Raw genomic sequence first — 27589 nt, forward strand, 5'->3', positions numbered from 1 at the left:
AGAATCAGTGCGCGACTCCTTCAGTTGTGTGTACATGGTTGTGACTGAAAATAAAAAGAAATAGGTAAATGTCTTCATTGACTCTGATATCAAGAGGTAGCTGTCACAGGTAGAGGTCTAAGTGGGGAACCCCATGTAGCCCCCTAGCCTAATAGACTAAGACAGGCTGTGCAATGTCCACAGAAGCCCTGATAAGTTGCGATTAGATAAATAACTAGCAGTACGTGAATGTATCAAGGATTGGCAACCTTGGCCTTCAGACGACAGATCAGCGGTATGTCTTATCGTGATGTGTAGATTTTCGTCCTCTGATCGCACTTCTCCTACAGACTAAACGCCGTTTACTGTTCTTATCCCATAGCAGAATGTCGAGAAGACAGCTGTGTTGTGTTTTTTACTAGTGCTGTCATTCTATAATCGTTCGATTGTAAAACAAAAAGCCAAAAATACGTTCGCTGCGTTGAAATGTTTAAAGTCGATGCTCTTGTTGCCCAGAGGAAGGTTGTTTTCTGAAAGAAATAATAAAACCCTGTTAATATAAGTACAGTGTCGTATGACATCATTGTTTTCATACGGCGCAGATCAAGAAACAACGGAAATGGCAACACAATATAAAACAAGAAGATAAAAAGTAAGGGGACGGAACCAATTTATCACCTAATGCGCTACCAATCAGTCGCCATTGTTTACGATTTTAACAACCACTGTGAAGGATGTCTTACCATTTTGAAAGAAACAATCCTTTAGATAAACGTGAGATGTGCAATCAAGAATTAAAATCAGTTTTTGATGCTAGTCGTGCAGGCTTGAACACGGAGAAAGAATGAAAGATGAGAGACAAACGCTTATTTTTTTAAACTGTATCAGAGCCGGTATCGAACGTATCTGTCCTTGGTACCAGCGGTGTAAACTTTACACAATAAGTGTGCTCGCTGCTTGTTAGCGTTAGTATATGATTCGAGCTAACGTAGTAATATGGAAAGTATCTGTACCTAAATAAAATAAATTTAATTTTAATACCTATGTTTCTGAAAAGGTTCAACTGCATTTGATAATTTCTTCGCAAATGATGTCTTCGGAAGGAAGATGCTGATTGAAAGTGTTCAAAATATACCAATGTCCATAATTTTTTTAAAAAATACAAAAAGATAAGTTTGTTTTATTCAGGTGACTAGTAGACTGCACAGTAAACAAAACCGCATTCTTCCATTTACTGTTGTCACATTATTCTTTTTATACAGTTCCAACTCAAATTAAACGAAGTATATTATCTTTCACAAACAAATTCAGATATACTGCTTCTAAAAGTAAAAGACGTAGATTGCGAATGTTGGTGAAAGTAAACATTCTACTTCTAAAATAACACAGTGAACAGCTTGTCCTAACTTCTCATCATTTTGAGATATGACATTGTACAGAGCAATGATATTGTAACCTGGGATAAACTAAAATGGGAAAAGGTTTGTATAAAAGAAGACTGAGGTATTTAAAAATATTACTCAGTTTCGTTAATGTATATTTTCTGTTTAAACCATGATACATATTTACAATCATTTCATGTATTTCCTATTTCTTTTGAAGTTCTGTTTCCTGTCGTACAAGTATACAGTGTAGACACCAATCACAACCCATACGAAAGCAAGAAGAGTATAGCCACACGAATCGCGTTATATCACCCACGAGTCACACATTGTTACAGGCGATATTGTATCCATGACGACACCCCTGCCTTTGTGTTCATAGATTTCTCAGGTAGTCAAATTTATCTTCCCTCAGTTCGGCTTCAATCAATCGCTCCATTCTTTTGCACATAATTCGTTTTAATGTTTTGCAATCAAAGGCTGGAAGGTACTCACATCTGTCAGAACATGCATTCTCGCGTATTATGCTTACTACAAACTTCATGAAATATTCGACGATTTAAGCTCGTAATCTCCGCCCACACGCCCTGGCGGATGCATTGGTGCCTACCGACCGCCGTGTTATCCTCTGCCAATGACGTCGCAGCACGTCATAGCTCGCCGTTGTCTGTTTTCGTGACCTGGAGCCGATGTTACTCGGTCAAGTAGCTTCTCGATTGACATCACGAGGCTGTCTTCACCCAGTTCCAGTCCTGATACCCTGGAAAAATCCCTGGCAGAACTGGGACTCGAACCCGGTTACTCCGCATGGCGGTCAGCCGCGCTGAGGGAGGCAGACTTGGGCTGTTTAAACTATCTCATACACCACGCAAACTGGAAGGAACTGTTTGATCATTCTTGTTTCTCCCAAGTATATTAATAATTCACCAGGAATGTCGTCTACTTGAGGTTTCTTGTTTTGCCTTTGCCTTTCACTGCTTTCTCAAATTCTTATTGCGACATCGCATGTCCCACCTCATGTTTTTCCCCTTTCCATAACACTGTCTTCAAATTTCTCACCTTCATAAAACCCTTCTGCATAATTTCTTCACCCTTCAGCCTTAATTTCGTCGTGCCTTCCCATCTGAGCACTTGATTTCATAGAGCTACTTACTTTTTCTCCTAAGGTTCCCTTAAGTTTTCTGCAGCCGATATATATACACCACAGCTTTTTTCTATTTCACTTTTCTAGCATTCTTTAATTTCCGCATTTATTTATTATTAAGACAGCAGAATTAAGCTGTAGATGTTTAACGTTGTATAGTGTGTCATATTGAGAGAAATATAGAATCTATATAATACAACGACTCGCTTTAGAATCACAAGACGGCGGAGACATTCGTAACAGTAATAAATTCCCACAGTCATGCAACCATATGCCGTCTTGCAGTTCTCATTCAGTCATTCCTGCTTCGCCATTTTACACTTTCTTTGAATCTTATTTTTTAATCGTATATATTGCCTTTTCCCTGCCTCGTTTGCTGCATATGTGTGTTTTCTCTTTTAGTAAATTAAATTTAACATATTGTGTGTTACACAAGGATTTCTACTAGCCTTTGTCTTTTTGTTTTAAGTTCCTCTCGCTCCCTTCACTAGGTCATTTCTTAAAGCATCACCGACTTCATTCCTATTCCTTATTTCAAATTTGTTTCCTAACACCCTCTTTTAAACTCTCAACAGTCCGTCGTTATTTCAAATCATTCAAGTAACATCTCCATAACTTGGCACCTGTTTGTAATTTCTCAAGCTATAGTCTGCATTTAACAACCAATAAATATTGGTCGGAGAGTACATCCGTTCCAGGAAATGTTTTTTGAAGTTTAAAAACACGGTTTCTGAATCTTAGGATTACCATTATATAAACTATCTGTAACCTTTTGGTGTTTGCAGGCGTTTTCCACGTATGCAACCTTATTTCGTGATTCTTAAAACACTGTTTGCAGGGGCTAATTGTGCTCTGTGCATAATTGTACCAGGTCTTGGCATGGCGTTTTCTTCGTTTCCCCCATTCCACGTTCTCCTGCCATTTTTCGTTCACTTACTTTTTCCCATATTTGAATATTAGTCTCCGTCACAAAATTTACATTTGTTATTGGGCATGGAACAGTCAACACCTAATGCAAACAATGACAAATGTTACATGAACGTGAACAGCAGTATGAAGACAAACATGTCGTTTCTAAACCGATAACAGCGCTATTTATGCAAATAAACAGCATTATCGACAGTGGCTGGTTGCTGACTTCTCCTCTGCAAAAAATCAGCTTTTAAAAACATTCTTATTTACTCTTAGTACAAGTCAGTTTCCTGAAATGGCATTTACAACGTTCTTAATCAAGTATTTATTTTATAACTTGCCTCGTTACTTTTTGCGATGATAGAGTGAGCAGTATAATTCTGTGGTATCAGAATACCTTCTCAAATTGTTGGATACGAATCAGTTATGTACAGAGATATATTGTTTTTTCATTCTTATGATGAGTTTCAGTTTTGGCACTTAGAACGTTTTCCATTTCCACTCTTCAAGTGATTATCAGTGAGCAGTCATACACAGTCTCTCGACTTCTATCGAAACAACCAATTTCGTCAGCCACTACTCCGACAGTCTTCCCGGACTGAAAGAATAATACTTGTTGTATCAGATCAGGGGGTACACAACGGCGGAAGATGTCACGTACGAACGATACTCACTGCTACAAATTATTTGTCAGCGAAATAAAAGACAGCATTAAACAATGACGACTATAGTGCCAGGCCTACTACGCTTATTATCATTTGATCGCCAAAGTTGGCAGCGAGAAGAACCAATGTACTAGCAGCTAGAAATGCAGAGACCTCTACCGGTTCAGTAGTACTAGGAAGGCGAGAAACCAAGGAAATGGTATTTTACGGACTATGACAAGCTACGGACTATAAGGCGTACCTTAATTTTTAAACTGTTTTTTTAAATAACATTTTTACCGTTTTTATTATTAGACTGCGAAGTCAGAAAAATTTTTCGTTTATAAAACCGAACTGACGTCTAAAATCCCTGAGAATCGCTTTCTGAAATTTTTTCTTCTTCATCATCATCTTCCTCTTCGTCGTCATTGTCGTTCTCGTTGTAAACTGTGTGATTCACGGAGATATGCGAATATTTTAATATGCTGTTCTGCAAGTAAAACTAAAGAAAAAGTTCGTGTAAACATAGGTCAGCAAACAGTTACAGAGTTACGGCTAATAAAAGATTTTACCTGAAATTTAGCAACTTCGCTAATATGAAGCCATCACAAAGCTGTACGAGGTAAAAGTAAAGCACGATTTCCATTTATTTTGTTGTTATTGGTCTGATGAATCTAATAAAACATGTCCCAAACGTGTATCTGCAATAGTTTTACAGAACATCCAGAGAAGCAAAGAAGTAATTTCGAAAAATTTTTAGTTTACTAATTACTTGGCCCAGTCTGCTTTTTAAATTCCATACAATTTCACGAAGTTTTCAAAAGAAGTTGTAGAGAATTTAATTTTTGAAAAATTATGATAATAACGTTGACTGAAACTGTATGAATGTGTCAGATAATCTGCTCTTATTAATACCGTAGCACAGGTGAATTCATGTTAAACCCGAAAAGAAAGCTCAGTGTCAAGGAAGTTGTACAGTATACATACAATTTCACAATACATTCACAATAAATGTTCAAAAATGTCTCCACCGATTTCAGTGCGTTTAGTTGCACTTGTATGAACAGATTTTGTTGCTCATCTCAGTTACACAGGGTTGTTCTTAATTTCGCCTATTGCATTCATAATGTTCTGGAAAACTACTGCAGATTCACATCTGGAACATGTTTTATTAGATTCACCAGAACAATAACAACAACATAAATGGAAATCGTGCTTTACTTTAACCTCGTACAGTTTTACTATGGCTTCGTATTAGCGAAGTTGCTAAATTTCAGGCAAGATCTTTAACGATACGTAACTCCGTAACTAAAGATTTGCAGACCTACGTTTATATGAACATTTTTCTTTATTTTTACTTGTAGAATAACATACTAAAATATTTGCAAATCTTTGCGAATCACCCTGTTTAAGATGGTCTTCACTGCCATCGAGAGCGTTACTTTTGCTGCACTTCTTGAACGAATTAACAATAATGTCTTCTCTCACTCTAGACCATGACTGTTTTATCCATTGACACAATTGTTTGATTGTTGGTCCTTATAAAGTTCTTTCGGTGTTAGTACATGTTGGGTTTCACACATCATCCGTCCGTTTCATTCCTCTCTCATATTCACTTTAAATGGTTTATTTATCGAGACATCATGATGTTGCAATTGTGAAGTAAGTCCTTCCGGAACAACAGCTATCTCTGTACTTCCCTGTCTCAATTTGTCTTTCACAGAATTTTTCAAATGACTACTAAACTGATCTAGCAAAAGAAGAGAACTCTTCTTCAATAAAGCACCTTTCCCTCTCACCCACATTCCGTTAATCCACCATTTCATACTAGCCTAGTACATCCAACTCCTATTGTGCACGTGACCAACAGCACCTAGTGGTATTTCAGAATGTTCTGACATTGTTTTGCGCTTGAAAATGACCATTGTATTTAGTTTAGTAGCGTCAGCACAACATATAAGGACTACAGTGCAGTGCATTTTTCATGTCCACTTGTTTTTATAGTCACAGTTTTAGCAACTTCGCTGGCAACAGTTCTGTCGCTCGGCATATCAAATGTCACACTAATTCTGTCGATATTCGCTATTTGGCTTTATTCCACACTGGTTATCTTTCGATGTTGAATAATAAAGCGATGGGAAGATAATATTTCTCTTCATACTCTTCTGGCATTTTCTGAGACATTTTGGATTTGGTTCGCATTAAGAAACCAGCTACTGTAAAAAATATCGTACTGTTACCGATAATACAAATCACATTCATTTTAAGTTCTCTTGCACCGTAGACTGCAATGGTGCATCACAGGCTAGACAATGTTCTGGGTTTGTGATGAGGGGGCGGTTGGGAGACAGCAAGCTTGTGAATCCCCACAACTCACGTTCGTCGCATCGGTGCACTGCTGCTGCCAGTTGAATCCAATGTTGCCAGACAAGGATAGGCTTCCCGCAGTATCGAATATAAGGCCATTTTTAAGACTGGCGGGAATTTTAAATCAAACACTGGACATTTTTATATTCATTTCGACTGCACGACGCACCTGAATTTTGGAGGCCGTACAAAGACGGAAGCTGACGCATCTTAGTAAACAGTTTCAAATCGCATTTCGTTTCATGTATAAGAGAACTATGATTCAGAAGGAAAATAGGTTTCTGACAAAAATACAGCTTAATGTTTCAAATTAGTCTATGTTGTTGTTGTGGTCTTCAGTCCTCAGACTGGTTTGATGCAGCTCTCCAAGCTACCCTATCCTGTGCAAGTTTCTTCATCTCCCAGTACTACTGCAACCTACATCCTTCTGAATCTGCTTAGTGTATTCATCTCTTGCGCTCCCCCTACGATTTTTACCCTCCACGCTGCCCTCCAATACTAAATTTGTGATCCCCTGATGCCTCAGTACACGTCCTACCAACCGGTCTCTTCTTCTCGTCAAGTTCTGCCACAGACTCCTCTTCTCCCCAATTCTATTCAATACCTCCTCATTAGTTATGTGATCTACCCATCTAATCTTCAGCATTCTTCTATAGCACCACATTTCGAAAGCTTCTGTTCTCTTCCTGTCCAAACTATTTATCGTCTATGTTTCACTTCCATACATGGCTACACTCCACACAAATACTTTCAGAAATGACTTCCTGACACTTCAATCTATACTCGACGTTAACAAATTTCTCTTCTTCAGAAACGCTTTCCTTGCCATTGCCAGTCTACATTTTATATTTTCTCTACTTCGACCATCATCAGTTATTTTGCTCCCCAAATAGCAAAACTTCTTTACTACTTTAAGTGTCTCATTTCCTAATCTAGTACCCTCAGCATCACCCGACTTAATTCGACTACATTCCATTATCCACGTTTTGCTTTTGTTTATGTTCATCTTATATCCTTCTTTCAAGACACTGACCATTCCGTTCAACTGCTCTTCCAAGTCCTTTGCTGTCTCTGACAGAATTACAATGTCATCGGCGAACCTCAAAGTTTTTATTTCTTTTCCATGGATTTTAATACCTACTCCACATTTTTCTTTTGTTTCCTTTACTGCTTGCTCAATATACAGATTGAATAACATTGGGGAGAGGCTACAACCCTGTCTCACTCCCTTCCCAACCACTGCTTCCCTTTCATGCGCCTCGACTCTTATAACTGCCATCTGGTTTCTGTACAAATTGTAAATAGCCTTTCGCTCCCTGTATTTTACCCCTGTTACCTTTAGAATTTGAAAGAGAGTGTTCCAGTCAACATTGTCAAAAGCTTTCTCTAAGTCTACAAATGCTAGAAACGTAGGTTTGCCTTTCCTTAATCTTTCTTCTAAGATAAGTCGTAAGGTCAGTATTGCCTCACGTGTTCCAATATTTCTACGGAGTCCAAACTGATCTTCCCCGATGTCGGCTTCTACCAGTTTTTCCATTCGTCTGTAAAGAATTCATGTTAGTATTTTGCAGCTGTGACTTATTAAACTGATAGTTCGGTAATTTTCACATCTGTCAACACCTGCTTTCTTTGGGATTGGAATTATTATATTCTTCTTGAAGTCTGAGGGTACTTCGCCTGTCTCATACATCTTGCTCACCAGATGGTAGAGTTTTGTCAGGACTGGTTCTCCCGAGGCCATCAGTAGTTCTAATGGAATGTTTTCTACTCCCGGGACCTTGTTTCGACTCAGGTCTTTCAGTGCTCTGTCAAACTCTTCACGCAGTATCGTATCTCCCATTTCCTCTTCACCTACGTTCTCTTCCATTTCTATAATATTGTCCTCAAGTACATCGCCCTTGTATAGACCCTCTATATACTCCTACCATCTTTCTGCTTTCCCTTCTTTGGTTAGAACTGGTTTTCCATCTGAGCTCTTGATATTCATACAAGTGGTTCTCTTTTCTCCAAAGGTCTCTTTAATTTTCCTGTAGGCAGTATCTATCTTACCCCTAGTGAGATAAGCCTCTACATCCTTACATTTGTTCTCTAGCCATGCCTGCTTAGCCATTTTGCACTTCCTGTCGATCTCATTTTTGAGACGTTTGTATTCCTTTTTGCCTGCTTCATTTACTGCATTTTTATATTTTCTCCTTTCATCAATTAAATTCAATATTTCTTCTGCTACCCAAGGATTTCTATTAGCCCGCGTCTTTTTACCTACTTGATCCTCTGCTGCCTTCACTACTTCATCCCTCAGAGTTACCCATTCTTCTTCTACTGTACTTCTTTCCCCCACTGCTGTCAATTGTTCCCTTATGCTCTCCCTGAAACTCTGTACAACCTCTGGTTCTTTCAGTTTATCCAGGTCCCATCTCCTTAAATTCCCACCTTTTTGCAGTTTCTTCAATTTTAATCTGCAGTTCATAACCAATAGATTGTGGTCAGAGTCCACATCTACTCCTGGAAATGTCTTACAATTTAAAACCTGGTTCCTAAATCTCTGTCTTACCATTATATAATCTATCTGATACCTTCTAATATCTCCAGGATTCTTCCATGTATACAACCTTCTATGATGATTCTTGACCAAGTTTTAGCTATGATTAAGTTATGCTCTGTGCAAAATTCTACCAGACGGCTTCCTCTTTCTTTGCTTACCCCCAATCCATATTCACCTACTATGTTTCCTTCTCTCCCTTTTCCTACACTCGAATTCCAGTCACACATGGCTATTAAAATTTCGTCTCCCTTCACTATCTGAACAATTTCTTTTATCTCATCATACAGTTCATCAATGTCTTCATCCTCTGCAGAGCTAGTTGGCATATAAACTTGTACTACTATAGTGGGCGTGGGCTTCGTGTCTATCTTGGCCACAATAATGCGTTCACTAGGCTGTTTGTAGTAGCTTACCCGCACGCCTATTTTTTTATTCATTATTAAACCTACTCCTGCATTACCTCTATTTGATTTAGTATTTATAACCCTGTATTCACCTGACCAAAAGTCTTGTTCCTCCTGCCACCGAACTTCACTAATTCCCACTATATCTAACTTTAACCTATCCATTTCCCTTTTTAAATTTTCCAACCTACCTGCTCGATTAAGGGATCTAACATTCCACGCTCCGATTCGTAGAACGCCAGTTTTCTTTCTCCTGATAACGACATCCTTTTGAGTAGTCCTCACCCGGAGATCCGAATGGGGGACTATTTTACCTCAGGAATATTTTACCCAAGACGCCATCATCATTTAATCATACAGTAAAGCTGCATGCCCTCGGGAAAAATTACGGCCGTAGTTTCCCCTTGCTTTCAGCCGTTCGCAGTACCAGCACAGCAAGGCCGTTTTGGTTATTGTTACAAGGCCAGATCAGTCAATCATCCAGACTGTTGCCCCTGCAACTACTGAAAAGGCTGCTGCCCCTCTTCACGAACCACACGTTTGTCTGGCCCCTCAACAGATACCCCTCCGTTGTGGTTGCACCTGCGGTACGGCCATCTGTATCACTGAGGCACGCAAGTCTCCCCACCAACGACAAGGACCATGGTTCATGGGGGGGAATTAGTCTATAATCGCTACAAATTCAAACAAAATATGTTATTTCCTATGATAAATTACGGGCATGGAAAATACGTGTTTCAAGAAAGCAGGGTCACACATTTGATTTTTCGAACGTTGTGCATGCGAGGGAATACAAAGATCAACTTGTTCGAAAACTTTGTAGAAGGATATTTGAGGGTTGGAACTTTAATAGTGGCAACTACTTATTTACAGCTCGTACAAAATAGATACGTGTTAGAAAGTTTCACTGACCTTCAAAGTAGTTACCAGCATTGTGTATAGCCCGTTGCCAACGATGTGGAAGTCGTAGGATACTCTTAATAGTGCGAGTTGTGTTGACACTTCGAGTGGCGCGGTCTATTGCCCGACGAATTTGTAGCAGTTCTGAAGCGAATGCCAGGAAGTGTTTCCTTCAGTTTAGAAATCGAGTTGAACTCACGAGGGCTTAAGTTAGGGGAGTCCAGTAGGTGGTGGAGCACTTAGCAGCCGCATCAGTCAAACAATCAGTAACAGCTTGCACTGTACGTACTTGAGCACTGTCCTGCAAAATGATGGTCAGGTCCTGCAGAAAGGTTGGAAAACAATCTACGACCAGGTTGGTGACAGAAGTGATGACCATCATTTTGCAGGACAATGGTCAAGCACGTACAGTGCAAGTTGTTACTGATTTGTTTGACTGATGGGGTTGCCAAGTGCTACACCACCTACTACACTCCTCTGACAAGCCCTCGTGAGTTCAACTCGATTTCTAAACTGAAGGAAACACTTCACGGCATTCGCTTCAGAACTGCTACAAATTAATCGGGCAATAGACCGCGCCGCTCGAACCGTCAACACAACTGCACTGCTAAGAGTATCCTACGACTTCCACATCGCTGGCATCGGGTTATACACATTGCTGGTGACTGCTTTGAAGGTCAGTAAAACTTTGAAACACGTATCTATTTTGTACGAGCTGTAAATAAATAGTTGCCACTATTAAAGTTCCAACCCTTGTATAATTTTGAGTATTCTGATTTTACTGAAGTTACAAGAGTTATAAAATTCATTCTCCACCAACACATACTGCCCCGGACAAACATTGGTAATTTCCAAGCATGATTGGCTATCGATGTCGCGGGGTCCAAACGATACATATTAAGCGTGCGATCGTAAATCGATCATGCACATCCGGTGGCGGGTGTTGTACGTTTACAGCGGTAATTGCAGCAACGACAAAAGAAGAGCGTTACAAAAATACTTGTAACTGCAAAGGAGACAACTTACCTCACTCGTCGTGGGTCTTGTCGTCATGTGAAAGTCCATCACGATGGTCTGGATGGATAATTTGGAAGAGTCGAACCATGTATTCTTCCTGATACTCGTTCGTTTGCGCACAGTCCGCAATGAATTTGTAACGGTATTTCAGCATCGAAACTGTTCTAACGAAGTTTTACACACTTCGCACCACCAGAGTCTACACAGTCCCTTCTTTCCTCGTCCGGTAGTACTCCATGTTTGCGACAAAAAGTCGAACAATTTTCTACGCTGTATTAACATGGAATTAGATTTTTCCATGTGAGAGAATCAGCCGAAGAAACATCAAGAATACCAGACATCCCACTCGCTAACGACATAAATCGTCTGGGTTTCCCTAGCAACACACAAACAATTTGCGGAGGTGTGTAACTTAGAGCAAGTAAGGCAACGACGGAAAACAGATAAAAATGACGATTACAAATAATTGATCACAACACTCGCCACCGGAGTCACATGATCGATTTACGATCGCACGGTCGATATGTATCGTTAGGACCCTGCGACTTCGATAGGCAATCATTCTTGGAAATTACCAAACATTGATAAACGATCTGGATGACTGGTTGGCAAAATAAAATTACCCTCGATACAACTGTAGTGTCGAGGATCTCTATATTTAATGAATATACATACCTGTGAGAAGCTTTCGCAGAAAGGTGCAAACGGGTTGACTCCTGTGGTTTGGGTGCCACGGATAGCAGACACTCAGATGTCTATTGCTGACTTCACTTCTGGCTGCTATCGTTCCTCCGTGCTCTTAACTGCATTTCACGGCTTCCTTAAGATTTTGCTGGCCGGGGCGGATGCATTGACGCTCACAGCCGTCTCGTCTCAAACAAATGCCGGGCAACGGCGCTGGCTTCGCGCAGAGAACCCTGCATTGTTGAGGGCCGCGTCATGTCGCGCGATGCGTTGTTTGCTCCAAGAGACTACGAGGGAAATTATCAGCGAGCATAGCGGAAAACTATCCAGCGGAAATAACAGGGATAACGGAGACAAAGCCTGCGAGGATAAAGTGCCTCTGAAATTAAAAAAAAAAAGATAGGAAAAAACGCAACGAAAAATTATAATGAGAAGGAAAAGTGAAAAACGTAGTAAAGAGAAGTCTTACGATACGTTAAAATAATGTAACACTGTTTTGGACGTAAAGACATTCGAATACTTTTTTTACGCAGATCAAAGGGCAGTCTGTATTAGGGTACGAACAAGAGTTCATTTTTATATGTAACAGGAAATGTCGTGACTGATTCAATGTCTCATCGTCGCCCTGCCCAAACCGCTGAGGACAGAAACTCGAAATTTGACGAGGGTGTTGATTTTATACTGTAGGCATCGCTTGTGAAGGGATTTTTCGAAATGACGCTCCTAAGGCGGTCAAACAGGGAATGAGCTTTTTTTTGTAAATACGTCGCTATTCAGGCAGTTTTGAAGTACGGAAATTGGAATTTGGGTTTTCGCTCAGAAATAAAAAAAAATTCAAAACCTTTGCGGATGAAATATTGGTTGGATGTTTTTGTTTAAAAATAAATCGTTGTTAAAGAACTACTGAAGCATTTTTAAAGCTGCATTTATGAAAATCGAAATAAAAAGTACGTGTTCCAATGTTTTTGGGAAATCAACAGCTAATGAAATGAGAGACGAAAAGTCTTATGATAAAATGTCATTATGAAAGCAGACTCTCTTTTTGGTCAGAAGTACATTCGGAAAAGACTGTGCTTCTATGGCTTTAATTAGCGCGAAAAGTTTAGAAAGTGTTGCAATTAGTGTACTGAATAGAAGAATGGTATTTAACAGTCACCACGACAAATTAGCTTTGTCACAATTGCATAGAAAAAGAAACAGATCTTTAATAGATTAATTTTTAGCAGGCCTAATATATGTCAATAAAAATTGTTTTTGTTGTAATTATTCTGTAAGCTACACTTGAATGATGACAAAACAAGTACTACATTTAAATGCGATTCCACGTACAGGAATGTCCGTTTGAGATGAGAGAGTTAAGTACCGGTCGCAAGACTGAAGCTAATAACTATAGAACCACTTATCTGATACGTCTCTTTCTTCTTTTACTCGGTATCTGAAATGAAATTTACCCGTTGGTACACTCTAATTATGCAAAGCAGCCGCGTAAAGAGTCACTAACTCTTTTATAAATGGTTCAAATGGCTCTGAGCACTATGAGACTTAACTTCTAAGGTCATCAGTCCCCTAGAACTTAGAACTACTTAAACCTAACTAACCTAAGGACATCACACACATCCATGCCCGAGGCAGGATTCGAACCTGCGACAGTAGCGGTGAGAATATATAATGTAGACTGGAACCGCGCGACCTCTACGGTCGCAGGTTCGAATCCTGCCTCGGGCATGGATGTGTGTGATGTCCTTAGGTTAGTTGGGTTTAAGTAGTTCTAAGTTCCATAGTCCCATAGTTCTCAGAGCCATTTGAACCATTTGACTTGCTAAGGAGGTGCATGTTGATTGTGACAGTAATCTGCGGACACTTTCTTTATAAAACATGCATTGCCATTTTGATGTATGTTTTTAAGATCAGGCACTTACAGTGCAGCCTCGTTAGGCCAGGCTTGAGATTCAACCACTTGGTTCGAAACTAGTCGTCAAACATACGTACTGCATTTGTGACAGATTCGTTATTAAGGGCTTCATGAAATGTTAAAAAGATTGCTGGCCCTGCATCAACAAAATGTTGAAACTGGAAAAGGAATAATAGGTATTCCATAATTTTTTTAAAGTAGCATTGGGAGAGAGGCTCTGTCGGTAAGAGTATTGTCCACAAAAGAATAGAGTCTGGGTGACATCGCCTGTCCAAACCACTGTAAAGAAGTAAAGGAACATCAAAAAAAGGAACGTTAACATTTAATGACCCGTTGACGAGGAACTCTTTAGGGGCGGAGCTCGAGGTCGGTTAGGACAAGGATAGGGAAAGAAACAGGTCTTATCCTTCTCAAAGGAAGCATCCCGTCATTCGTCTTAAGCGATTTAGGGAAACCACCGAAAATCTAAATCTCTTTACCGGAACGTTACTTGAAGCCCAATTCCCGCGAATGCGAGTCCAGTGTCGTAACTATTAACGCCAACTCGCTTGGAATTCATTGCAGAGTATGGAGGTGATGAGGCAAACAAGCAGTACTGCCATGGTCTACGTTGTGTACCTGCGGGGTTAGCTTACATCAGTAATGTGGAGTAGGAAACTAATTAGTCACTACGGATAATTTAGCATTTCAAGCCTGCAGCCTTTTTTTTCACATAAACTGATGTCAATAAATTCAACAGCCTACAAAATGTGTACCTAATTGTTATAGGGAATGTTTCCACAACGCTTAATTAACTGGTCCTCTGACTTTTCAATGTCATGGTGCAATTTCTTAGGCTTCAGCGAAATCTGTAATTATTATTAACACACTTGCACAAAATAGCGCAGCTTTAGAGCTAGATAAGAATTTGAATATCTTCTCGTATGGAGAGTGCTTGATGTGAGTGGTATTCGTGATAGCCGTAGAAGAGTGTTTGATAAGAATACAAAAACTGACCTTGACGCCTTCGTATCAGATAAATTCGGAGATACGTACGTAAACCACAAATAATTCTGACTGTGAAGTTGCTGGACGGCCTCATCAGAGGCCTAGTCGTCACCATTCTAGCGGAGGCCTGGTCGACGCCAGCAGTCTAGTGGTGAGTACGTGCCAGCCGAAGTAAATTTCCCGGGCGACACATTCGCCTTGTTACTGTCTTTACTGGTTTTATTCTGACACACTGTCTTGTGCTCGCTACTTTTACTTTTATTTTGGTTATTGCATCGAAAAAGTGATTCAAATGGGCTTCCAAAACAATGGCTCTGAGCATTATGGGACTTAACTGCTGAGGTCATCTGTCCCCTAGAACTTAGAACTACTTAAACCTAACTAACCTAAAGACATCACACACATCCATGCCCGAGGCAGGATTCGAACCTGCGACCGTAGCGGTCGCGCGGTTCCAGACTGTAGCGCCTAGAACCGCTCGGCCACTCCGGCCGGCAAAATGGGCTTCCTTTCCGATACATTCCTGCATCGTTTCGATGGGTGAGATGAGTACGTGAAGAATACAGTGTCATATTTGAGTTATTCATGTTGACGAGAGAGGTGGACAGAGTGACAGCTGGTATTGGAACACTGTGTATTCCTCTCGAATAGCAGTAAGGGATTTGGCGAGTTTATCCGAGGCCTACGTAAGAGCGGGCCTGCAACTGCATCTAGTGACGTCACAACCTGAGTTCTATGCGTGGTGACGGGCGCGACTGCGGTGGTAATTCTAGTCGTTTATTCCACTGTGAAATTGCGATGCTAACGTATGAACCGTCGTATACTGAGCATTTCACGCAGATTACATTGCGATGTAGAGCAACTAAGAAGAGGGAATAGAGCTATAAATACACTTCAACGGCGTTACTTTAAACACAACTTACCTTCGTCGCGATTACTTGCTTCATTTTCATGGTTTTGTGAAATATCCAGATTTAGAGCTTGATCCAATGTCAAAATTGCAGCTTTTCTGTCACGCGATACAGAAAAAGCTACACCCAGTAGGGTATATGTTAGAAGAAGACACATCACGACTTAAAAATCTCATGTATTTTGAAAATGTGAGTAACTGCCGTCTACTATAGTTTACACAGTGTTTGTTCCTTGTTTTGGAGAAACTGTTTGTGAAAAATATTTCCCGAAAAGTCACATGTTTTGAAGTGATATCATTCACGTCTTCACCACAAGTACTTGTTTTTAGAAACTCAATTAGTCAGCTGTCGTTTCCAGAAGCTGTCTAACGCTTCTCCATCATTTGAGCTGCTTAGGAACGACTTTTCAAAATCATCGGATGTAAGTGTCTTACGCTATTTTGTATCTACTAACGACAATTTGAAATACTGAATCGAATGGGTGCCTTAAGGTGAGTCTGCTCGGATTGAATAAATGTGAGTTACTGGCTCTATTTATCCCACTTGGGGTGAGCTTACCACCACTGTCAACAAGTACTTTACATTTATCTGACTTATTTATGAGTGTTAATCACGATTACGGTACACTAAAGTCATCCACTGTAACTGGATCCGCATGTTGGCTGTCAGTGAGGCCTCCCCTACTTATTAACTGAGACAGCACACTCAGTATTTCTTTCAACAAAAGTATTAGGTTCTTCATCCACCCACATACGAACATTTGAATTGTTGTAGGTTACATTGTGCAAAACCTGTCGATTCCTCAGCAAATGTTATTTGCAGAATAAGTTTGCCATTAGCATTTACGCCACCTGTTACTGTTTCCTTTCTTAAGGAGCTACACACTCTCGAGGCGATAGTGGTAACAGCACTCCTCGCGTATCGTTGCTATAAAATATCTGAAACACTTTTTCCCTCTGTAATGACTGTATGAAGCCCAAAAAGGTATATTCACTCAAAGCCCAAAAAGGTATATTCACTCAGGCTGGAAACTGATTTTTTTCAAGGGACGAGCGTTAACTAAATATAACCGTGAGTTACGTGGTGTCACATTACTGACGCCGTATGAAATATTTCTAAAAGACGTGATACAACAGTATAAGCTAACAGCATCTTCTATAAAACTCTCTAAGCTGTTGTATGTAGTGTCTGCATCAGTCATCTATGATCAAAGGGACATCGGTTATTGAAAATGCTGTATGATGCTCACCAGTTTGTGTGCGCCCTCAAAGTAGCAGGTGCTCACGGACAAAAACAGGAAGGACTGAACTGTCAGTTCTTCACTGTTTGCAGGATTGAGCACAGGTTCACAGTTCATATGCCATTACTAGTAGGATTCTTCTTTCTCTTTTCTTCTTTATTGTTGATTCAGTACCTGAAATAAAGCTAATCGCTTCTTGCAGATACCATACCGTTTTGTACTTTTCATTAATGTCACATTCAGTTTCCTTTCCTACCAATGTCCAGTTGAGATACTGCTCCATCTAGATATTCTCTCCCTTTAAACTTCAGTCTAAATAATCTTCACAATTGCTTGGCAACTTTTAAAAACTTCTTTCAGCTGATTATAATTGTATACCTACTGATAAAGACAAGTAATATAGATTATCGTCACGACCAAAAGGGAACAACAAGCGTGGAAGAGCAAAGTGTAGGTGCTTCGATTAGAAAGGGGGTAAGGCAAGAACGCAATCTTCTTCTTCTTCTGCTGTTCAACATGTACACTATCTACATCTATATCTATATCTACATGGGTACTCGGCAAATTACACTTAAGTTCCTGGCAGAGGGTTCATCGAACCACCTTCACAATTATTCTCTATTATTCCAATCTCGAACAGCGCGTGGATAAATCAAACATCAATACATTTCTGTGCAAGCTCTGAAGTACGATGATAGTTTTTCACTACGTAGGCCGGCGTTAACAAAATATTTTCGCATTCCGGGGAAAAAGCAGGTGATTGAAGTTTCGTAAGAAGATTCTGCCACAACTAAAAACGCCTTTCTTTTAATAATGTCCACTCCAAATCCTGTATCATGTCAGTGACACTGTCTCCCCTAGTTCGCGATAATACGAAACATGGTGCTCTTCTTTGACCTTTCTCGAGGTACTCCGTTGATACTACGTGGTAACGATCCCAGACCGCGCAACAGTACACCAAAAGAGGACGGACAAGCGTCTCTTTAGTAGATCTATTACAAGTGTTCTGCCAAAAAGACAGTCTTTGGTTTGCCTACCCCACAACATTTTCTATGCATTCTTTCCAATTTAAGTTATTTGTAATTGTAATTCCTAGGTACTTAGTTGAATTTACGGCCTTCAGGCTTGACTGATTTATCGTGTAAGCGAAGTTTAACGGGTTTCTTTTAGCACTCATGTGGATGATCACACACTTTTCATTGGTTCAAATGGCTCAGAGCACTATGGGAGTTAACTTCTAAGGTCATGAGTCCCCTAGAAGTTAGAACTACTTAAACCTAACTAACCTAAGGACATCACACACATCCATGCCCTAGGCAGGATTCGAACCTGCGACCGTAGCGGTCGCGCGGTTCCAGACTGTAACGCCTAGAACCGCTCGGGCACCCGGGCCGGCCACTTTTCATTATTTAGGGTCAAATGCCAATTTCCACACCATACACATATCTTATCTAAATCGTTTTGCAATTTGTTTTTATCTTCTGATGACTTTACTAGGCGATAAACGACAGCGAGATCTGCAGACAACCTGACTGCTGCTCAGACATCACGAGAAGCGGATGCGCAAATATAAAAATATTGTGTTGTCAGTATAGAAGCGGTAACAGCGGGATGGCCGGTCACGAGGGCATAATTTAAGCTTCGCTAAAAATTGGTTTAAAATTATGAAAGAGGTTTGTATACGTGGAAGAGACCTGGAGACACCAGTAGGGTTCAGATTGATTATACAGGGTGGTCCATTGATAGTGACCGGGCCAAATATCTCGCGAAATAAGCATCAAACGAAAAAACTACAAAGAACGAAACTCGTCTAGTTTGAAGGAGGAAACCAGGTGGCGCTGTTGTTACCCCGCTAGATGGAGTTGCCATAGGTCAAACGGATATCAACTGCATTTTTCTTAGATAGGAATCCCCATTTTTTTATTACATACTCGTGTAGTACGTAAAGAAATATGAATGTTTTAGTTGGACCACTTTTTTCGCTTTGTGATAGATGGCGCTGTAATAGTCACAAACGTTTAACTACGTGGTATCACGTAACATTCCGCCAGTGCGGACGGTATTTGCTTCGTGATACATTACCCGTCTTAAAATGGACCGTTTACTAATAGCGGAAAAGGACGATATCGTGTTGATGTATGGCTATTGTGGTCAAAATTCACAATGGGCGTGTGCTATGTATGCTGCTCGGTATCCTGGACGACATCATCCAAGTGTCCGGACCGTTCGCCAGATAGTTAGGTTATTTAAGGAAACAGGAAGTGTTCAGCCACATGTGAAACGTCAACCACGACCTGCAACAAATGATGATACCCAAGTACGTGTTTTAGCTGCTGTCGCGGCTAATCCTCACATCAGTAGCAGACAAATTGCGCGAGAATCGGAAATCTCAAAAACGTCGGTGTTGAGAATGCTACATCAACATCGATTGCACCAGTACCATATTTCTATGCACCAGGAATTGCATGGCGACGTCTTTGAACGTCGTGTACAGTTCTGACACTGGGCACAAGAGAAATTACAGGACGATGACAGATTTTTTGCACGCGTTCTATTTAGCGACGAAGCGTCATTCAAAAACAGCGGTAACGTAAACCGGCATAATATGCGCTATTGGGCAACGGAAAATCCAAGATGGCTGCGACAAGTGGAACATCAGCGACCTTGACGGGTTAATGTATGGCGGCATTATGGGAGGAAGGATAATTGGCCCCCATTTTATCGATGGCAATGTAAATGGTGCAATGTATGCTGATTTCCTACGTAATGTTCTACCGATGTTACTACAAGATGTTTCACTGCATGACAGAATCACAATGTACTTCCAACATGATGGATGTCCGGCACATAGCTCGCGTGCGATTGAAGCGGTATTGAATAGCATATTTCATGACAGGTGGATTGGTCGTCAAAGAACCATACAATGGCCCGCACGTATCACCGGATCTGACGTCCCCGGATTTCTTTCTGTGCGGAAACTTGAAGGATATTTGCCATCGTGATCCACCGAAAACGCCTGACAACATGGGTCAGCGCATTGTCAACGCATGTGCGAACATTACGGAAGGCGAACTACTCGCTGTTGAGAGGAATGTCGTTACACGTATTGCCAAATGCATAGAGGTTGACGGACATTATTTTGAGCATTTATTGCATTAATGTGATATTTACAGGTAATCACGCTGTAACAGCATGCGTTCTCAGAAACGATAATTTCACAAAGGTACATCTATCACATTGGATCAAATGAAATAAAATGTTCAAACGTACCTACGTTCTGTATTTTAATTTAAAAAAACCTACCTGTTACCAACTGTTCCTCTAAAAGTTTGATCCATATATTTGTGACTATTACATCACCATCTATCACAAAGCGAAAAATGTGGTCCAACTAAAACATCCATATTTCTTTACGTACTACACGAATTTGTAATAAAAATGGGGGTTCCTATTTAAAAAACGCAGTTGATATCCGTTTGACCTATGGCAGCGCCCTCTAGCGGGCCAACCATAGCGCCATCTGGTTTCCCCCTTCAAGCTAGACAAGTTTCGTTCTTTTTAGTTTTTTCGTTTGACGCTTATTTCGTGAGATATTTGGCCCGATCACGATCAAAGGTCCATCCTGTATAATGGTTGGACAGAGATTTAGGAACCAGATTTTAAATTGTAAGACATTCACAGGAGTCAATTGTGATCTTTGACAACAATTTATTGGTTATGAACTGTAGATTAAAATTAAAGCAATTGGAAAAAGCTAGGAAATTAAGGAGATGGGACCTGGATAAACTGAAAGAACCATAGGTAGAGAATTTAAGAGGGAGCATTAGGCAGTGGTTGACTAAATCAGGGGAAAGGAATGGGTAGCTTTAAGAGATGAATTAGTGAAGGCAACAGAGGATTAAATAGGTAAAAAGGCAAGGCGTAGTAAAAACCCTTGGCTAACAATAGACATATTGAAGTTAATTGCTGAAAAGAGAAAATTTAAAAATGCAGCAAATGAAGCAGGTGAAAGGGAATACAAACGTTAAAAAAATGTGATTGACAGGATGTGCAAAATGGCTAGGAATGGCTAGAGGACAGGGGTAAGGATTTAGAAATATATTTCACTAGGGAAAAGATAGATATCGCCTACAGGAAAATTAAAGAGGCCTTTGGAGGAAAGAGAAGCATCTGTATGAATATCAAGAGCTCAGATGGAAAACCAGTCCTAAACAAAGAAGAGAAAGCTGAAAGGTGGAAGGAATATACAGAGGGTCTATACAAGGGAGATTAACTTCAGAGCAACGTTATAAAAAGGGAAGTGGATGTAGGTGAAGATGAGACGGGAGATATGATACTGCGAGAAGAACTCGACAGAGCTCTGAAAGATCTAAGCCGAAACAAGCCCCCTGGAGCAGACGATTTTCCGTTAGACGTACTGATAGTCTTGGGAGAGCCAGTCACGACAAAATCTTTCATCTGGTGTGCAAGATGTATAATATACGCGAAATGCACTCAGATTTCAGGAAGAATACAGTAATTTCAATTCAAAAAAAGCTGTTGTCGACAGGCGTGAAAATTATCGAACTACCACTTTAAAAAATAAATGGTTTAAATGGCTGTGAGCACTGTGGGACTCAACTTCTGAGGTCATCAGTCCCCTAGAACTTAGAACTACTTAAACCTAACTAACCTAAGGACATCACACTCATACATGCCCGAGGCAGGATTCGAACCTGCGACCGTAGCGGTCCCGCGGTTCCAGACTATAGCGCCTAGAACCGCACAGCCCACTTTAAAAAGTCATGGCTTTCAAAGAACTAACATGAATTATTTACGGAAGAATGGAAAAACTGGTAGAATCAACCCTCCGGGAAGGCCAATTGGGATTCCGGAGAAGGAACACTCGAGGAAAAACTGGCCCTATGACTTAGCAGACAGGTTAAGGAAAGCCAAACCTACATCTATAGTATTTGTAGACTTGGAGAAAGCTTTTGATAGTGTTGACTGGAATACTCTGTTTCAAATTATGAAGGCAGCAGGGATAAAAATACATGGATCGAGGTGCTATTTACAGTTTGTACAGAAACCAGATGGCAGTTATAAGAGTCGAGGAGCACGAAAGGGAAGCGGTGGTTGAGATAGGAGTGAGACAGGGTTGTAACCTATTCCCGATGTTATTCAATCTGTATATTGGGCAAGTAGTGAAAGAGAGAAATTTGGAGTAGGAATTAAACTCCAGTATGAAGAAACAAAAACTTTGAGATTTGCTGATTTCATTGTAATTCTCTCAGAAACAGCAAAGGACTTCTAAGAGCAGTTGAACGGAATGGACAGTGTCTTGAAAGGAGGATGTAAGATGAACATCAACAAAAGCAAAAAAAAAAAAAAAAAAAAAAAAGGATAATGGGCTGTAGTCGAATAAAATCAGGTGATGCTGAGGGAATCAAATTAGGAGACGAGACACTTAAAGTAGTAGATGGGTTTTGCTATTTAGGCAGCAAAGTGACTGATGACGGCCGAAGTAGAGAAGATATAAAAGGTAGACTGGCAATGGCAAGTAAAGCACTTCCGAAGAAGAGAAATTTATGAACATCGAATATAGATCTAAGTGCTAGGAAGTCTTTTCTGAAGGTATTTGTCTGGAGTGTAGCCGTGTATGGTAGTGAAAAATGGACGATAAACAGATTAGATAAAAAGAGAGTAAAAGCTTTCGAAATGTGGTGCTACAGAAAAATGTTGAAGGTTAGATGAGTCGATCAAGTAACTAATGAGGAATTACTGAATGGAACTGGAGAGTCAAGAAATTTGTGGCACTACTTGAGCAAAAGAAGCGCTCAATTGCTAGGACACATTCTGTAACATCAAGGAATCGCCAATTTAGTACTGGTGGGAAACGTGGAGGGTAAAAAATCTTAGAGGAGACCAAGAGATGTGTAGAGTAAGCAGATACGGAAAAATATGGGTCGCAGAGATGAAGAGGTTCGCACAGGCTAGATCAGCATGGGGACCTGCATCAAACTAGTCTTCGGACTGAAGGCCACACAACAACGATAACAGTGAGGTAGTTAAGATGTAGTGATGTATGTCTTCGAGAATGATGCATTTGGAGCTGTTATACAGCTGATGGTGTTGATGCAGGAGGTGCTGACTGAGGGTCGTTTCCAGTGGCTATATGAAGAGCTCTAGCTAAGAAACACCGGGTGAATGGAAGTGTAGTACTGCAAAGGGAGGCTCGACATGTGTGGCTAAAGTACGCGAGTGGATTGGAGAAGATAATTCTGCTTGTGTGATGTATGTACTGCAAGGATTGGAATAAAGGAATAAGATGTAGCTGTGACTGTGATGGGGAGCGAGCACTTGATGGCAGTAATGGTGCGCAGGCTGAGAAGGGACTGAGATTACAAAAGGGTTTCTAGAAGGGGAGAAGGTGGCACTAAGATGGAATACGGAAGAAGCAGCTATTACTTGTTGGAGGATACGAGGTCGTCGAATGTGATGATATATTGGAGACCTGTGGTTATGAAACGGATTGTGGTTTCTCTTGTGGCTGCGACACGTATGGGTTTGTTTAGGTGAACTGATTTAACGTTCTTGCGGAAGAGGACGAAATGGGAGTGACTGTTATGGTGCATGTCTGCGGCACTAAGATGGAATACGAAAGATGCAGCTATTACTTGTTGGAGGATACGAAGTCGTCGAAAGTGATGATATATTGGAGACCTGTGGTTATGAAACGGATTATGGTTTCTCTTGTGGCTGCGGCACGTATGGGTTTGTTTAGGTGAACTGATTTAACGTTCTTGCGGAAGAGGATGATATGTTTAGCTCCGGTTTAAGGAAACTTTGCTTTGCTTTTATAAGAGTGGTTTGGACGAGATAGCTTGCAGTTGTTACAGAGGGTCGACGATTTTAGATTTAGTGAGACTCCACACTATTTAGTGTTACATTTGCTACATGCGACTTCGTAGGCATTCCCGGCGTAGTAAGTCTTGAAAGTCTTTTTCGGTTTGCTGCCGGAGTTCGCAGCGAATCTCATCAGCAGAAGCAGCGTTCTCCTGAAGATGTTGGATCGCCGAAACATTGAATCGAGTTGATTTTAGGATCCGGCAGCAAACCCGAAGAGACTTTCAAGTATGTTTTTTACACTTTTGTCGTAAAATTTCTGAGAAAAAAAAATAGCCGGCCGGAGTGGCCGAGCGGTTAAAGGCGCTTCAGTCCGGAACCACGCTGCTGCTACGGTCGCAGGTTCGAATCCTGCCTCGGGCATGGATGTGTGTGATGTCCTTAGGTTAGTTAGGTTTAAGTAGTTCTAAGTTCTAGGGGACTTACGACCACAGCAGTTGAGTCCCATAGTGCTCAGAGCCATTTGAACCATTTTTTTGAAAACAAAAACTATGTTTTAACAGAGAAGGTGAATCCGTCCTGTGGGGGTTATTGAGTCACGTTACAGCAATTGCGTCATCATTAATGAGCAAATATTGCCCATTAGAAGGGTCTCTTAATGCGTAAACGTTTTTTTCGGAGCATCCTATATGGCAGGTAGCCAATAGTTGTTAGTAAATATTGTAGTAGAAGCATTATTGTAAACTTCCTGTTTCTGTTCCAATGTCTTTCATCTCAGGCCGACGTCAGCAAGGCTACGTGATAACAGGTGGGCACCGCTAGCTCCATCATGAGCGTCATGGCGATTGTGCTGGAATCGTGGTGGGGAGCTACAACGGGCTTGTTCTTAGTACTGTCCGTCGCTGTCTACCTCTATTTCCTCTCCTGGTATTCCTACTGGACGAAAAGGGGCGTTCCACAGGCCGAAGCAGTTTTCCCTTTCGGAAGTGTGGAAAAAGAGGCTTTATTCGGAAAGAAGCGAATTGAACTCCAGCTACACGAAATCTACAAACGATACCGAGGTACGTATGTGCATTCTCTACTGTTTTCTGCATCGTTGTGCTTATTGCTTTTTGTTATTGTTTCTGTTTCCACGATGCTTTTCCGCTGAACTGCGCTCCTCCACAGCTTTCTCTTGTCATAGACAAGCCCTTCCTCGGGATTTACGCACTCTACGCACCAGCCTTCCTGGTCTTCGACCCAGATCTCATTCGCGACGTTCTGGTCAAGGACTTCGACGCATTCCAGGACAGGTGCATACCGTTCGATGACAGCGAGCCGCTCAACCACCACCTGCTGTTCCTTAACGGCAGCAAGTGGAAGAGGCTGCGCTCCAAGCTGACCCCGGCGTTTACCTCGGGGAAATTAAAAATGATGTTCGAGGTGAGCAGAAATTAAATTTTTAAAACATGACGACGTCTGATAGCAATCAGCGACCATACAATGTCAGTACAATGTAATGATACAATTTCTGGTATGATATCAACTTTTATCAGCGCACTGTAAGAATGAAATGGAATCAAAGTGAGGTTAAGTTTTGTTTCTTCGCCGTGTGAATTTCATTATCTGACGTATTTGCGGCGTGCGAATGATGTAGTAACTTTATACATGTTCCTGCAATCTGTCTTTGGCGCACAGAGCTCAAGTCTCACAGAGAAATTAGTTGTGTGCTCATGATGAAGAAACGCAGTATACAGAAAATAAAGAATTGGCGATAGCAATTAGTTAGACTAAGGTTTGGGTACGTTCACTTGCCTTTGCGAGATACCTCAAGTGGAACCTAATGGTTGGCTGATTTTGGGGAGGGGACCCCAAACAGCGAGGTCATCGGTCCCGTGGAAGCTGAGTAGTATTTGACGTTATATCGTATGTCACTGACGTATTTTGACCAACTGGTAACTTATTGTTATCACTTACAAAGGAACGTGCCCAAGAGTAGAAAAAAACGATCTTGATGAAACCTGGCAGGTGTGTAGATGGGCACAATAATGCAACACGAATATTTTGCTTGTGCCCAGTCTCACATTTAAATGGTAAAACACGCCCCGAAAGGAAATCTGGCATATTAAGTTTGGTGGGAATACCTTAAAAACGATGAGGTATACAAATATTTCGTATGTGGAAGTCGATATGTAATTAAAGTTCTTGAAGACTGCATAATTGAATTTTGTAATAGTTTGAAATTTTGCAAATTATCCTATCACCATCAATTAATTTTGAAAAAGGAAAACTGATGTGGTTTACCAACACAAGTACAAGGATAGCGTACCAATAGGGACAAGAAAGGAGGCATGAAGGGCGCCAAAAACGGAAATAACAATCATCCATTTATTGCACCATTACACGCGCACATCATGTTATATGAGACATTATAATTGCCATACTCAAATCTATTATGACAGACAATATGTATCAGGAAGGGGACACACAATGGAGTTTAAGAAATTACAATGGCACATCAACTTCGCTATGACAAATAGTGTGCATAATGAAGGCCGCACAATTTTACCAATGTAAGAAATTAAAACAATACTAGCATAAAATTAACTAAAATGCCTCGAAGAAAATGTTTATGAGAAGAACACGACGGGGCCGCAAGGGAGGAGGCAACACAGTACTTAACTCAGGTGCACCAAAACAAACAACGGACACCAGGCCGCGCCAACAACGGACACGTAAGGCACGCCACTACTCTCTCCGTTGCGGTTCCGCGCGTTCCACCCAAGTAATAGCTACCTGAAACAGTTTAATACTTGGAACAGTACACCAGTGATCAGCAAATTAAAAAAAAACAATAACATGACATAAAAATACAATAATTTAACAAAATCACATCATATGACTATAAGCTTAAGGTCTTTCGGTAATTAACAGATTACGAAACAGGTAAAGGGGCATGTGCCCCTACTAAATCTTACGTAATTACACTACTAAATTTCTCAGTACCCAAGTTGCAATTAACGCAACAAGAATTAAATTATTTAAGTGATAATGTTACTTTAAAATAATAATAAAATCATTTCATACAGCAGAGGACCACGAATGGCCCGATCAGTACTCCCCAGTGAAGCAGTTCGCACAAATGGTACTCCACGGCTCCGAGCACACAGCCCCATACAAAATGCAACACAACCACAGCGACCCGGCGTACTACCAGAACCACCAGGCAGTAAACAAAATCGTACTAAGCCACAACAAGGACCGACTTTTAAAATAACGAGACCTAGCCCGGGCCGGACAACAGACAAAATGCCGGGAAATCCATAAGAAATCTCAGCCAACTTAATACCAAAGCAGCAATTTATGAACAAAATGCTAAACACAAGACATCTCAGTCCAAAGGCTTCCGTTTAGTCGCGAAGGTGGCTCCGACCCGCCTGCTGAGGTGCCAAGCGTCGTACGGAGTGCCGAATCAAGCTTAACCTTCGTTAACGGAAAGCGGAAGCACCGCAAGACAAAATAAACTTCAGTCTAACTGCGCAAGGCAAACTCTAAGGAGTGCCACTCGAAGACTATGCACTTGAAGATCAAACATAAAGCACCCAGACTAAGGTGCCGCTGAACGACGCACTTCCATCATCAGCGTCTAGTAGAGTACGGAGAGCAGCGTACCCCATCGATATACATTCATGGGACGGTAAACGAGGATAGCAATCCCAGCGACGGAGAGACAGGAGGACGAAATGACATCCCGCCGCAC

The 27589-nt window shown here is 40.9% G+C and overlaps 1 protein-coding gene across 1 annotated transcript in view; it reads left to right on the top strand.

Annotated features, from left to right (window-relative positions):
- The window catches only part of LOC126088203 (cytochrome P450 6k1-like), a 281427-nt gene that overhangs the window by 183791 nt on the left and 70047 nt on the right, over positions 1–27589 (top strand). The window lies entirely within an intron of this gene.

The sequence above is a fragment of the Schistocerca cancellata genome, chromosome 6 (genome assembly GCF_023864275.1).
Source record: "Schistocerca cancellata isolate TAMUIC-IGC-003103 chromosome 6, iqSchCanc2.1, whole genome shotgun sequence".
In the NCBI taxonomy this organism is placed as follows: Eukaryota; Metazoa; Arthropoda; class Insecta; order Orthoptera; family Acrididae; genus Schistocerca; species Schistocerca cancellata.